Genomic DNA, 15369 nt, shown 5'->3' on the forward strand with positions numbered 1-15369 from the left:
CACAAAAGTCGTCATGGGTATCGTAAAATAGGTTTTAGGGGTGCTGATTCCAAAATGAATGACCAATGTGGAATCTGACATTGCTGACTGTCACTTTGACACAAAAGTCGTCATGGGTGTCGTAAAATAGGTTTTAGGGAGTGCTGATTCCAAAATTAATGAACAATGTGGAATCTGACATTGCTGACTGTCACTTTGACACAAAAGTCGTCATGGGTGTCGTAAAATAGGTTTTAGGGGGTGCTGATTACAAAATTAATGACCAATGTGGAATCTGACATTGCTGACTGTCACTTTGACACAAAAGTCGTCATGGGTGTCGTAAAATAGGTTGTAGGGAGTGCTGATTCCAAAATTAATGAACAATGTGGAATCTGACATTGCTGACTGTCACTTTGACACAAAAGTCGTCATGGGTGTCGTAAAATAGGTTTTAGGGGGTGCTGATTCCAAAATTAATAACCAATTTGGAATCTGACATTGCTGACTGTCACTTTGACACAAAAGTCGTCACGGGTGTCGTAAAATGGGTTTTAGAGGGTGCTGATTCCAAAATTAATGAACAATGTGGAATCTGACATTGCTGACTGTCACTTTGACACAAAAGGCATCATGGGTGTCGTAAAATAGGTTTTAGGGGGTGCTGATTCCAAAATTAATGACCAATGTGGAATCTGACATTGCTGACTGTCACTTTGACACAAAAGTCGGTATGGTTGTAGCGTGTGGCCTGAGTAAAGCACCACAGCTGCGACAGATGGCGCGCCCGTGTTTATTATTTTTGAGTGTTTGTAATTTAAAAACATGAAAGATTGCATTAAAATAAGCATCTTTTATAGAATGAAGTTGTTTGAAAAACCTACTTATTTAGGAGTTAGAGCAGTACGAAGTTGCGAATTTTCCCATAGTAAGTAATTTTCCCAAACTAAGGCGCCAGAGATTTTTTTTACCAATATAACCAATTTAAATAAGGATGTTTTGTTATATAAACTTTTTCTTCTCCATTAATATTTACTGAGATATTAGGGTTCTAAGATTAGTAAATGGCACTAGCACTTTAATAAAATTAACGCGTGTCTCGCAAACGGTCTAGGATACAAAATGACGACTTTTATATAGGTATAGGTTAGGTTCGTTAGGTATCTTCAAACGGACGAAGGCTCCTATTCTGTGCAGTTTCTGTAATAAGCGGGGCTCCGTCGATATCGCTTTCTGTCTCTGGCGCCTTAGTAATGCTACGGGAAAATTTTGCAACTTTGCACCACTCTAACTCCTAAATTAGTAGGTTTTAAAAAAAACTTTAATTTATAAAAGATGCTTATTTTAATGCATTCTTTCTAATAAGAACAAAACACTATGCTAGAAAGAGTGCAGAGGAAGTTCTGTAGGCACATTTACAAACGACTGTACGGATATTACCCATATATGTATCCATCTCTATTCGTAACAGGAATGGTTGGTCTTCAAACTCTAGAAACCAGACGGAAACTGCTGCATATTATGCATTACCGCCAACTGTTTCACCATAGAGTAGATGACGCATCCGTGCTTGAGAGAATGGGGCTGCAAGTGCCAAGAGCGAATGTGGTGGTTGGCATGCCGGGCGCGGTGCCGGCGCGGCGGCGGCGGCGCCTGTTCGCGGCGGCCGGCGCACCGCTCGAGCCCGAGCTGCTCTTAACCGCATCATGTTGGAGACAGACGATATTGACATATTTGCTGATAGTGTTGGTGTGTTTTACAGAAAACTCTTAAGGTTCATAGACTCTACACTCCTTAGGTTATTAATGTAATAACCATAGTTTAACTTTTAAGTGTGTTTGCTTTTATTTATGTCAATTTAACATGTACATAATTATATTACCACATAAGTGCTTTGGTGAAATACTGTTAACTTTTGTGTATTTTTAATAAATAAATAAATAAATAAAAAAACGTGAAAAAAGTCCCAGAATCGGGCCCCTTTTGCTATACTCTGACCGCCCCTGTCTATACTACTGTAATGTTTGACGTTATCACGTTAAACTACCGTCCGTAAACCGACTTTACAGACAAACAATTTTTTTTTTTTTTTTTTTTTTTTTTTTTTTTTTTTTGTATGTTATTCGATATCTCCGAGAATCATGGACCGATTTTCAAAATTTTTTTTTCATTCGATCAGGTATAACCCCGAGATGGTCCAGCCACCAGTATTTACGCCTGATGGTGATAACTTTATGTGGCTGAGCTGATGATGGAAGGTCAACTCCTCAATGGTTAGGAGTTAAAGGATAATTCTTTCACTACTGTACATATATTCGGACTGATACGTAAAATATCAATAGGAACCACTAAAAATCAACAAATAAATTAACTTTTTAACAAAAAATAAAACCGCCTTCAAAAATAAGCGCGTTACAAAACACGGAGAAACTAAAAAGCAAAAAATAATAAACCTTTGAATTCAGATTTCTTATCGGATTGCAATAATCTAAACATCCAAATTATAAACAAATCAATTATTTTTGGAGTCTATTTTAATTTATACGACTTTTTGACAGAACATATCCCGTCTGAACTCATCATAGATTTAGAATTATTAAACTAGATTGTGTAGTTAGGTCAAAAAGTGTTTCCACGTGTGTTAAGTTCGATACGAGTGGCGATAAATTAAAACACGACCTACGAATTTCCTTTTCGCACGTGTATCGTACTTCGGAGGGCCATCTGTACTGAAAAACGTCGTTCGATACACGTGCGAAAAGGAAATTCGTAACTCGTGTCGGTTTACCTACATATAGAACACGTTTAAATAAGGATGTTTTGTCTTACAACAAATTAAATTATTCTCATTTGAAAATATTTTAATTTGTATTTTTAAGTAGTAACACTACTATTATACTATAAACATTATATTTTACATTTTTTTACATTTTATTATATTTTCAAATGAGAATAATTTAATTTGTTGTAAGATTTGCACGGCAGCGCCATCTCTCTTCGCTAGCTCGTAATCACATGTGTTGATTCAGTTAGGAGGTCGAACTAGTTTCGGTTCTACCTCAGAGATGGCGGGGGGCGCCTAGCCTTCGGTAATTGTGTCATATACTTGGAAATTTCGACCCTTGCTTTCGTGATCCGATGGCCGAGTGGTTTTACAGGCATCCGTCCGGTTAACGGAGTACGCTGGTTCGATTCCAGCTCGGAACACTTGGAGGCCTTGGTCACTTTTTCTTTGTATATGACATTTATTTAATGTTTAAGGATGTTTTGTTATATAAACTTTTTCTTTTCCATTAATATTTACTGAGATATTAGGGTTCTAAGATTAGTAAATGGCACTAGCACTTTAATAAAATTAACGCGTGTCTCGCAAACGGTCTAGGATACAAAATGACAGGTTCGTTAGGTATCTTCAAACGGCAGAAGGCCAAACTGCACAGAATAGGAGCCCCGCGTAAGAGGTGCTCCGTCGATATCGCTTTCTGTCTCTGGCGCCTTAGTAATGCTACGGGAAAATTTTGCAACTTTGCACCACTCTAACTCCTAAATTAGTAGGTTTTTAAAAAAAACTTTAATTTATAAAAGATGCTTATTTTAATGCATTCTTTCAAATAAGAACAAAAAAAAAACGTGAAAAAAGTTCCAGAATCGGGCCCCTTTTGCTATACTCTGACCGCCCCTGTCTATACTACTGTAATGTTTGACGTTATCACGTTAAACTACCGTCCGTAAACCGACTTTACAGACAACCAATTTTTATTCAAGACAAAATAAAATAATTATAAATAAAATAATTATAGTTATGTAAATTCTTAATAATTTTAAACTACTGCCAAAACATTGAAAACACCCTATATTTTAATTTAATTAATATTTTATTTACCATAATTGACTAATGTACTTAATATTTCAGTGTTTAAATCATACAAAAAAATCGAAACAAAACGCAATCAAGGTGGCATCTTGACAAAAAGAGATTGTCTTGTCTTGTCTGTTTATTTCTCCAAGTTGTCATACTTGTCAACTGTGAATTTTCTAGTGCTGTGTGTTGCTGTCAATTTATAGAAAGGTAAGTTATTTTATTAGATTTTCTTCAGAATATGTTTTATTTATAACCTAATACGTTGTCTTTCAACTTGTACATTTCAGTTCCTATATATTTCAGATGTATACTGGCGCCATACGTTTTTTATAACCGTAAATTTCTAACGCCATTTTCCGCTCCGTGCTCGAGTTATCACAAAGTATTTTTTTCCTTTTATCGAGCGGAGACAGGTTGTGTAAACTTGTAAAGGTGTTGAAAATGTCTAATAAACAACTAGGAAATAGTAAACGAATTTCTTGTCTATTATATGAATATTCGCGTGGTTTTGTTGCAAAATATTTGATGACTAATCCCGCAAGTGAACAAGGCGTATTAATTATTCTAGCGGGCGGAATGAAAGGCCAGAGCGTATACATGTATTGTTAAGTCAGTGACCTAATGTAGACATCGATTGGAGGTAAATGGCAGGTGCTTGAAAGGGCACAGAATAGCCCTTTATGATGAGACCTATCTATGAAGTTTGTAGTAGACAAACTTTCAAGGTCGTACGTTTAGGATTGTTTATTTGTTCAGATGGTACTGATGATTTGCTTGCTAAAAGATTCCCAGGGATTTTTGTATGATTTAAATTATTTCCTGATGGTTATTGTGTTTGTTGTTTTGTTCTAGATATGTATTTCCTCTTATAATCTGTAATATAATGTTTGTTGCACTGCAAACTCATCGCAAATGTTCAAAAGTAACTTAGGAAATTTTGTTTCATACAAACTTTTCTTCTCTTATTCTATATTTTAATATAGATCATTATGCTGTTACCGAGTTGTAAAACGTAAAATTGGAATCTTCTAATAAAAGGAAAAATTTTTAAATGTAGTCTTGTCCATACCCCTCAAGCATTGATCTGATAATAACATAACGCCCAGGCTCTTACAAACTTTGCTAGTGTACATGTTTATTTGAACATAACTAACTTTACTTTTGAAATCCTTTCTAGTCTATACATGTTAACTAAAAAGAAATGTTCTAGGGATTGTCAAATTGTCTACATCAATTTATTTATTTTATTTAGTGGTGGTGTAGCTTGTGTATTTCTGAACTGCTCATATAAAATGTCCTCTATAGATCTGACATTAAACACTAATCTCCAAACCATGATGTCATATATAGGGTGTGGACATTGTGTCACAAACATTAGCAAAGCTATTGACTTGTTTTGTTGTGTGCACATAATGTATTTCAAGTGTGTTAAGTTTCTGTGCCTGCAGTGCTCTCATATTTAGAGTTGTGCCGTTCTCGGAAACGTTCTCATTTCACTATGGAGAATATTCTCCTGAGAGAACATTTCCCATACAAACGGGAGAAAGTTCTCGGGAACGGCACAACTCTACTCATATTGTAAAAAAATCTTGGCTTGCACTGCTATGTATGCATACTTACAATGAATAAATTAATAATTTTATACTGAGACAATCACTAGTTTATCTTCGCAATTGCAAGCAAAAAATTGCATCCTTTTTATGTTTTTTTAGTAATGTAACATGTAAAAAATATTCAGTATGACTTATTTATTCCAATATATGGCAACTTTTAGTAGATTGTGTAACTATGGTAACTGAGTGAAATTAAAGTTATTGAAATAATTAAAGTTTTTACAAAATTTCTCACCGCCTTATTCATAAACATTCACTAAAGTTATCAAACCGATAAAGTTTGTCCCTTTCTATCACACCAATACTTCAGAAAGGGACAAACAAACTTTATCTGCTTGATAACTTTGGTGTATGTTTATGGATAAGGGAGTCAGTCTACAAATTTTAAAATTTGTAGACTGACCCTACTATTTACAAAAATTTCATAAACATTATTTTTATTTTTACTGAATTGCATTTGCACCAATAACTTTACAAAAAAATCTTGTTTCATATTTCCTGCAGTTCAATGTCACAACTGATGGTTGTCTGTCAATAACATTATCAAGAATAACAAGACACACATTCTTCCTTTTCTTAATGACTACTGGTTGGCCTAGTTATGTGACTTACTGCCATGTTCAAGTATTAATTTAAAAAAAAATACATTTTATGAGTAGTCTGATTGAACCATAGCACTAAATTTTTTAAACACTGTTCTTGGCTCATGAAATACATAATTGATATGATATGAATATATGAATAATGAATAGTTACTTAATTTTATTCTCCCTTAAAACAAAAAGATGCTGAAATTATGTAATATATTCTTATGGAGTCCGGGCGTAGCACACTAGTATGATAAACACATCGCACGTGCGTCCCTATCGCACTTACAAATAGTGCAAAAAGGACGGCCTGACGTTTTATCATTTATAACGCGTCCATACTTGCCTGCCAGTAAGTACAGTTGAGGTGAGAGTGAGAAAGAATATTGATGAATACAAATTATCAACATTTAGCCTCTTTATAAACCCGGAAATTCTCATTAACTAAAGCATTGTCAATTGTCATACAATCTCATGTGAACCTAAAGTTCCGCACAAGCTCATTGAAGCATGCGATGCATAGCCCTTGCGCAGAGGTCACGGTCGCGCATGCGTACACAGGTACCGGCGCAGTGCCATTGTTTTTCATAACCCGTGAACGCGGAATGCCAATATATAAATAGGTATAATTTCTACGGTTTCGCACGGATAAAGTTATTGGTTTTGTGAGGTGTAGATCTGTCAAACTCTGGCTCCGACATTTGAAAAAAAAAAAAAACGAAGACTGAATCGACTGAATAGTCAGAATACATCATTAATCCTGTAGATTCCGATTTATCATTTCGTTACACTTACGTTGTATAATCATTAGGACCTCAAAAATGGTACACTCTGATTGTAGTATATATTTAGTACCTGACTTATCCAATCATCAAATCGTGCCTAGACCGTGTTAAAATCCGAATTGTTATTTTAAATGGACACATGACAATAAATTTCAGAATTCCGGTTCTGATGAAGCCTACGAAAATACTATTTGCGATCAGCCACTATATCTAAAGTGACAACCCATATTTAAAAATACATGCATACCAGACAGTTTAATATTCAGAACATACTTAATTAACATCGTAAACTTGCATTGTCCGTATTAATAGTTCGCGCATTCACTTGCTTTTCTTTTTCTGCACGTTGGCCGCTGCCACCGTCTGGCAACCTTGAGCAGTTTTTTTTTACAGACTAGTCAACATTAGTAACTAGCTCAGCCTTGTTATGCCAGCAACTGGTCTATATGCGTATTGCATTTGTAATTGCGAATTTACTCATCATGTTTTTAACATCGAAAATAATATCTCCGCTACTTTTGACCCTTTGAACCCGACGCGTGAAGTGAACTTTGTTGTCGGAAACGTTTATAAAGATGGATAAAGTTCATTTAAAATTAGCTAACTTTACGTTAATAATCAGTCAAATAATTTTAAGGACCCTACAGATTGTCAATTGGTCGGACGATACAGGCCTCTCAGTTAAAAGTAAAAATTTTGAAAAAACCTACAACGGAGACATCTAATAAGCAAAATAAAAAAGTAACAGGGGGCCGATTTTTGAGTCTCACGGCGTTCGAATTCAGAAAATTGTCACTGAAAATAATAGGCAATTCACCGTTTTCAACCGGTATTTTAGTGACAGTGAGACTCAAAAATCGGCCCCCAGTGCCGAATAATTGACAGCCCGGCTCATGTATGGCCTTTACACACTATTAAAAAGCTACCTATATAACGACCTAATTATTCATATTCATTCATACTTACGTCTCAATTAAGTTCTCTCATACCTAACTTTCGAATAAATAAATTGGGTTTGTCTCTGTCTTAATGAAGCATAAACTAATTGACTAAATGACCGCCCACGGTTATTTATTACTAATTAAAACCATCAATTACAAGCGGCCCTTATTGCTGATAGTCTTTCAAAAGTGGGACAGAAGCCTGATTTCCATGTAGATTTATATTTATCACCATAAACCTCCACCCTGTTCAAATCGGCCAAGGTCTACAGAAATTTGCAGACGTTTTATAAATCTATAGTTATTTGTTATACAAGGGGGCAAAGTTGTATTTTAACGCCGAGTGTGGAATTGAAAAACGAGCAAGTGAAAGGATTCTAAGTTTAAGAGGATAAATTAATACCAGCGAAGCGAGTGGTAAATCATTGCGAGTTTTTTAACACACGAGAAGTAAAATTATTAACTAGATTCACGTTTATCACTGCTTCCAGTAGTTCCACAGGTGGTAAATCATCTTTATTACTAGAAAGGGAGTAGTTATGACATTATTCAAGGTCAAATTACTTTACCCACTAGTGGATAAAATGGCCCGCTGGTATTAAAGGACAAAACACGTGTTTCCGATTATAGGAAGTTTAAGAGGATAAATTAATACGATCGAAAGGGAGATGGCGATGGCGGGATGATTTGGACCCATGAAAGTACTCACTGCGTAGTCGACTGGAAGAAACAATCTTTGCCCAGCTCTGTGATGATGTTCAATTTTATTAGGCTAATAAAAAAGAAACTTATGGTTTTCAAGATTATCTCCCGCGCTTTCATTTAAGGACCACTATTGATATTAGTTCAATCAACGTCACATTTCCCAGATAGTTAGTTCACTGTATAAAAAGCTATGATATACTAGAAACACTTAAAACAACATTTAATATCAGGAAAGTAAAAAAAAAAAATGTCCTCCAGATGATTATACCATTTTGAAATTCCTCCGAACATCTAGGATCTTAGTTTGCTACTTAGTCTATCTTTTCATAGAAGATTCGTCATGAACTGACCTGAAACTTTTCCCTAAAGTATAACCTATCTACTTACTACTTTTTCTCACATAGTAGTGGGAAGATTCCAATTTCTCGCAGGCTTCTAATTGAATTAGTGTATTGAGGCCATCTCGATATTTGCGATATTGCGTTCTCCCCGTGGTATACCTAATTGCTCCAAGACAATTAAGTCTACGATTTTAACGTAATCCACTTTCTTGTTAAGGTTCCGTAGCTCAAATTGAAAAAACCCTTTACCTTAATAAAACATTTTTTCTACTTTTTATTTTACCAGTTTGTCGGCGTGATTGATATACATATTTCAGCTTTCTAGTGCTAACAGTCACTGAGATTAATATTATCCGCGGACGGACGGACGGACAGACAGACATGGCGAAACTATAAGGGTTCCTAGTTGACTACGGAACCCTAAAAATCGTAGGTACTAGGTAGGTAGGTATATTTACACTAACTCAACCGTACAATTTGGCAAGTCTTGTTCTTAATATAAAAAATAAACATTGTAAATAATAAATACGTTTATACGGAACTTGTCTGGAACCCTCGGTGAGCGAATACGACTCGCACTTGATCGATTTTTTAATGTTTTGTGTTATGTGCTTTTTATTATGAAATTCACTTTGACAAAGATTAATCGATGGTACTTAATTGTAGAACATCAATAAAAAACAATCATTTATTACACATAAATTGGGTTACATTTGTGTAATTTGTTATATAAATTTCATGTTCATTTATAGATCAAGAGCCCAGGCCCGCCAGACCTTCCTCAAATTCTCAAGGATGAAACTTTGGGACAATGTAGAGTTCATATCGGCGGTTAATGTGTGCATATTTTCTAGTTCGGCCCATCGGCCAATTTTTTGCTATCAAGTGATGAAGGTGAAAAAAAAAGTGCTTACTTTCCTTAAATTCTCAAGGCTGATTTTTATATATGTGTTAGAGCACGTTGTTAGAAATTGGTTATCATCAATGCCAGACCGTTTCCGCCGGCCATAACTTTTACCAGACGCGACAAAGTTGGCAAAAAAACGACTCTAACTTACCTCATTTTCTCAAGCCTGATTTTGATATATGATACGCAGGGACCTATAACTAGACCGTTTGTAAGCAGCCAGACCAATCGGATGGACCCAACCATCCGCCAGACCGACTTAAAGTTTCGATATGAGCATTAGTAGAATTGAAATATTCCGGGTCTATAAAAGCTAAAAACTTGAATTTTCTACATTAAGCTACGTGTATATTGTATACTTGACGTAATAAGCGACTTTCAAAAATTTTACTTCTGAGGAAATAAAAAAATTAAAGTTTATATGTGGTGCAAGATTAATTTTAAGCTATGAATTTTATTTACACTGCGTAAGTACATGTGTATTTTATTATAAATATAACTTTTACCAGACGCGACAAAGTTGGCAAAAAACGACTCTAACTTACCTCATTTTCTCAAGCCTGATTTTGATATGTGATACGCAGGGACCTGTAACTAGACCATTTGTAATCAGCCAGACCAATCGGATGGACCCAACCATCCGCCAGACCGACTTAAAGTTTCGATATGAGTATTAGTAGAATTGAAATATTCCGGGTCTATAGAAGCTAAAAACTTGAATAACGAATTGAATTTTATATTATAAATAACGTAAACAAGGAAAAAACAAATTGGTACAGTGCATTATAAATTAAATATTCAATTCAAAGAAGTAAACAATCAATGTTACAACGGTATATAACTAAACGAATTTCCTTTCTCCTACAAAACATGGTAACATACCTAAGTGACGAGCTTTAGAATTACAAGTTTAGGAAGTTTAAACATTTGTACTCAATACGAACATCATCAACCCCGTTATTACCCATGTCGGAGATGCTGAATTTTCAGACACGAATACATTTTTGATACATGTATGCCGTTATAAAAAGTTTAGAATACTTTACGTGTGTACACAACATATACACTTATACTTTCCACCTCATTTTAACTGAACTTATATAAATGCTTAAATAACTTTTGTAGTATGCGAGGGATTTGACATTATATGCAACATACACATAGTGCCTTTATACATAGTGTGAGGTCCCTCGCCCACAAATTAAAAAGGATCGATCTTAAAACTAATTTTAAACCACCTTGTTCGACGACCGAAAAAAAAGTTTAATTTACTTTTCTTCTTTAAATTTATAATAAAATAATAAAATACACATGTACTTACGCAGTGTAAATAAAATTCATAGCTTAAAATTATTCTTGCACCACATATAAACTTTCATTTTTTTATTTCCTTAGAAGTAAAATTTTTGAAAGTCGCTTATTACGTCAAGTATACAATATACACGTAGCTTAATGTAGAAAATTCAAGTTTTTAGCTTTTATAGACCCGGAATATTTCAATTCTACTAATGCTCATATCGAAACTTTAAGTCGGTCTGGCGGATGGTTGGGTCCATCCGATTGGTCTGGCTGCTTACAAATGGTCTAGTTACAGGTCCCTGCGTATCATATATAAAAATCAGGCTTGAGAAAATGAGGTAAGTTAGAGTCGTTTTTTGCCAACTTTGTCGCGTCTGGTAAAAGTTATATTTATAATAAAATACACATGTACTTACGCAGTGTAAATAAAATTCATAGCTTAAAATTAATCTTGCACCACATATAAACTTTAATTTTTTTATTTCCTTAGAAGTAAAATTTTTGAAAGTCGCTTATTACGTCAAGTATACAATATACACGTAGCTTAATGTAGAAAATTCAAGTTTTTAGCTTTTATAGACCCAGAATATTTCAATTCTACTAATGCTCATATCGAAACTTTAAGTCGGTCTGGCGGATGGTTGGGTCCATCCGATTGGTCTGGCTGCTTACAAACGGTCTGGTTACAGGTCCCTGCGTATCATATACCAAAATCAGGCTTGAGAAAATGAGGTAAGTTAGAGTCGTTTTTTGCCAACTTTGTCACGTCTGGTAAAAGTTATATTTATAATAAAATACACATGTACTTACGCAGTGTAAATAAAATTCATAGATTAGTCTGTTCGAGTATTATTTATTATTACTTTCTTCATGTAGTTGTCAAAGTTATCAAAATAGATCAGAGTTCATCAAAAAGTATCTGCAGTTCCCCAAACATATATCATATGAAAACTGTTTTAATAACTGACAAATACTTTTGAACGAGAACTGTAGAGACAACTCCCTATTTGGAAAAGTATTATCTACATGGGCAAAGACGCCGGCGCCAGCTAGTTTAAAAATAACACAATAATATTAAGACTATTAAGATAACTAATTATTAAATATTACTCTTTCACTGTTTGTCCAAACATAATCGACCTATAAATGTCATATCTAATTACAGAAATAAATAATGATTACCTACCTACTGATATGATACCTTTCACAATTCACAAGTAATCAATTACTCGATGATCACATCCAGAAGGGGCTGTCCATAAATTACGTCATCGATTTTTTCAGATTTTAGACCCCCCCCCCTATAATCATCCTATCGTCATATCTTAATGACCCCCCCTTCTTCCAAAATTGACGTCATTACCAGTTTGACAAAATAAAACATTGCAGATTTGAGAAAAATAGGGTATTATATGATTAAAACACTTGGTTATAGAATCATCTTTTATTATTTTTACTTTGGCAATAATCATTGATATAATATAACTACTTATAATATAATATAATACATAGTATAAAACAAAGTCGCTTTCGCTGTCTGTCCCTATGTATGCTTAGATCTTTAAAACTACGCAACGGATTTTGATGCGGTTTTTTTAAATAGATAGACTGATTCTTAAAGAAGGTTTATATGTATAATACATTTAAGTACCACGGGCGAAGCCGGGGCGGGCAGCTAGTATTATATGTAATATTATTGTTAGAGTATTTTATCTGTAGTTATTACTGTATTTGTGTACATCTATGTTGCATTACTTATGTATGTTTATTATGAGTTATTTTAGTATTGTATGCGCCTTAGCCGCCTCTCACATTTGCAGTCTCACTTACTAGGTGTGCTGGAAGAAATTTCTTTTAGAAATAATCTTTTTGTACGTGAAAAATAAACTATAAATAAATAAATAAGAATGACGTCAATTTCGAAACACCCCCCCCCCCCCCCATCTATCATTTACCGTCATCCGCAGACCAAACCCCCCCCCCCCCCCCCTAATTTAGAATGACGTAATTTATGGACGGCCCCGTCAAGTAGTTCCGGTGTGTGAGTCCGTTTATACGTACATAGCACTGTCTCATGCTATGTACGTATAAAAATATGTACAGTTTTTAATTATCTATACAAGTTTTCTGTCAAATATAAAAAAAATGTTACGTAAATCGGAGTGCAGTGTAGAATTTGGCAATATGTTTTGGAACTGGTTTATTTTACCGATGGAGCATATATGAACATTTACCACCCACCCAGGCACCCACCATATCTAACCTATGAGCTATCTTTCGCCCGTTCTCTAGAAAATGTATTTATTTTAAGCCTGGCTTTTTCGCTGTCATGAAATTTCATACGTGATGGGCTGATGGCTTCCCTTCAGGGGCCCACTGTCAATCAGTTTGCCGGACGGCAACCGCCGGTTAGTTTTTTGACTGTCACTATGGCCGTTACCGTCCAGCCGTCCGATCGTCCGATCCGGCACACTTCAGATGTCTATAAGCAGTACAGTCAGCAACAAAGCTGTGAATAAAGCCAAAGTGCCAAAAAATGTATACTGAACTTTATTGCCTGTACAATTGCCTGTACATTTTTGGCACTTATTCACAGATTGGTTGCTGTGCTGACTGTACCATCATTGCAAATCTATGATAATTATGGCACACCTCGGACACTGGCGATCAAATGTATGAAAGAGGCGCGTTCCTAGCACACATTCTAAGCTCGTGTAGGTGAACGCGTACTAAGCTTGTATGAGTGGGATATGACAGGTCGACTGGTCGCGTTTTTGACAGGCGGTAACTGTGAGGTAACCGAGAGGGGGTGGGCGGCACTTTCAGCGGGGAGCGGGAGTGGCCATACTGTACGATAGTACTCTTTATTATACTGTGATTATGGTATACCTACAGCACTGTAGGTACTGTAACTCCCACACATTCAAAGTACCGACCGCCTTAATATTCATTGAACTGCACTACACTAATGATTCTAATGAATAAAATTGCCGCTAATCTTGATTAGTTTCACTTTTCCTTTTTTGATATGAATCTAGCTCGAAAGCGGTTTCCCTTTCGTAAAGAAACTCTACCTTTAGATCGATTACGGTTAAATGTTACTTATTAATTCCGCTCTATGATTAATTCGGTTTTAAACTGTAATTTTAGCATGAGAACTTTTCTGAGGCACTCTTTAATTTGAAACATTACGGACGCTATATCTTTGAGAAACATACTCGAAGTGTTTTTAGGAATCGATGTATAGATTTGTTAAAGCAGTTTTTCAACTACGTAACAGTCAAATACTAGTTTAGTTATACTATTATACAGACACAGACAGCCACATCTAAAATTAAAAATTGGTAGCGGGGTTTAGCAATGTGATTTATGTGACAGACGGATGGACAAGAATCGAACCATAAAGGTTCCTTTTTGTACGTTTTTGGTACGGAACCCTAAAAAGACACAATGACTGCTCTTTAATTAAGCGAAAGCCAATAAGTTAATCATGAAATGCCATAAGTCGGCACGGCGCCTTGCAAATTACATATATTTCATCTCTCGTAATTACATACAATTTGATTTATAGACTTTCTTTAGCTACTTTTACTCTAATTTCATATTAGTTACGGTTACACTGAGAATAGACATACCGAATGTGACTTTAGAATTACTAGTGAAATGGGGCTCTTACAAAAATAAGTAGTTACTAACCAAAACTAATCTGGATTTGCAGGAATGCAGGGTAAATCTAATTTTACTATCTAATTTACTAATTATAAAAATCCGTGAACGACATTGCCATCTTCTCACTTAAACTGTGGAATGGAAACTTAAACAATAGACTAGAAACTATTTTTTTTTCTAATGTTGCTACTTTTTAGGGTTCCGTATCTCAAAATGGAAAAACGGAACCCTTTATATAGATTCACTCGTATGTCTGTCTGTCCGTCTATTAATTTATTCAATTAATGTTTGACTTTACAAAACTTATCCAACTTTTGACACCAGCAGCCTTGCTGATGCTGTTTGAACATTTTTATATATTTAACACTTTCTAAGTTTTACCAAGCTACTTAAAAATAAAATGATTGATATTATGAAAAATTACGGCCATTTTTTGCGCCTCGAAAGTCAATGACGCAACTTTCCGCATACGTATAACGTTGGGTAATTTATAGTCGTGATAAAATTCTCCGGCGTGTTCCTTCTAACTCTAATTTGTAACTTTGTAAACCATTTGTAAACGCTATTATACATACTTACTTAACGGGGCAAATCTCAACTGGGGTCAAATGTAACTGGTCCATTTTTTCCATGTTTTACAATGTTTGCATTATTAAATATAGTGTCCACCGGTTATATATG

The sequence above is a fragment of the Leguminivora glycinivorella genome, chromosome 17, assembly GCF_023078275.1.
Source record: "Leguminivora glycinivorella isolate SPB_JAAS2020 chromosome 17, LegGlyc_1.1, whole genome shotgun sequence".
In the NCBI taxonomy this organism is placed as follows: domain Eukaryota; kingdom Metazoa; phylum Arthropoda; class Insecta; order Lepidoptera; family Tortricidae; genus Leguminivora; species Leguminivora glycinivorella.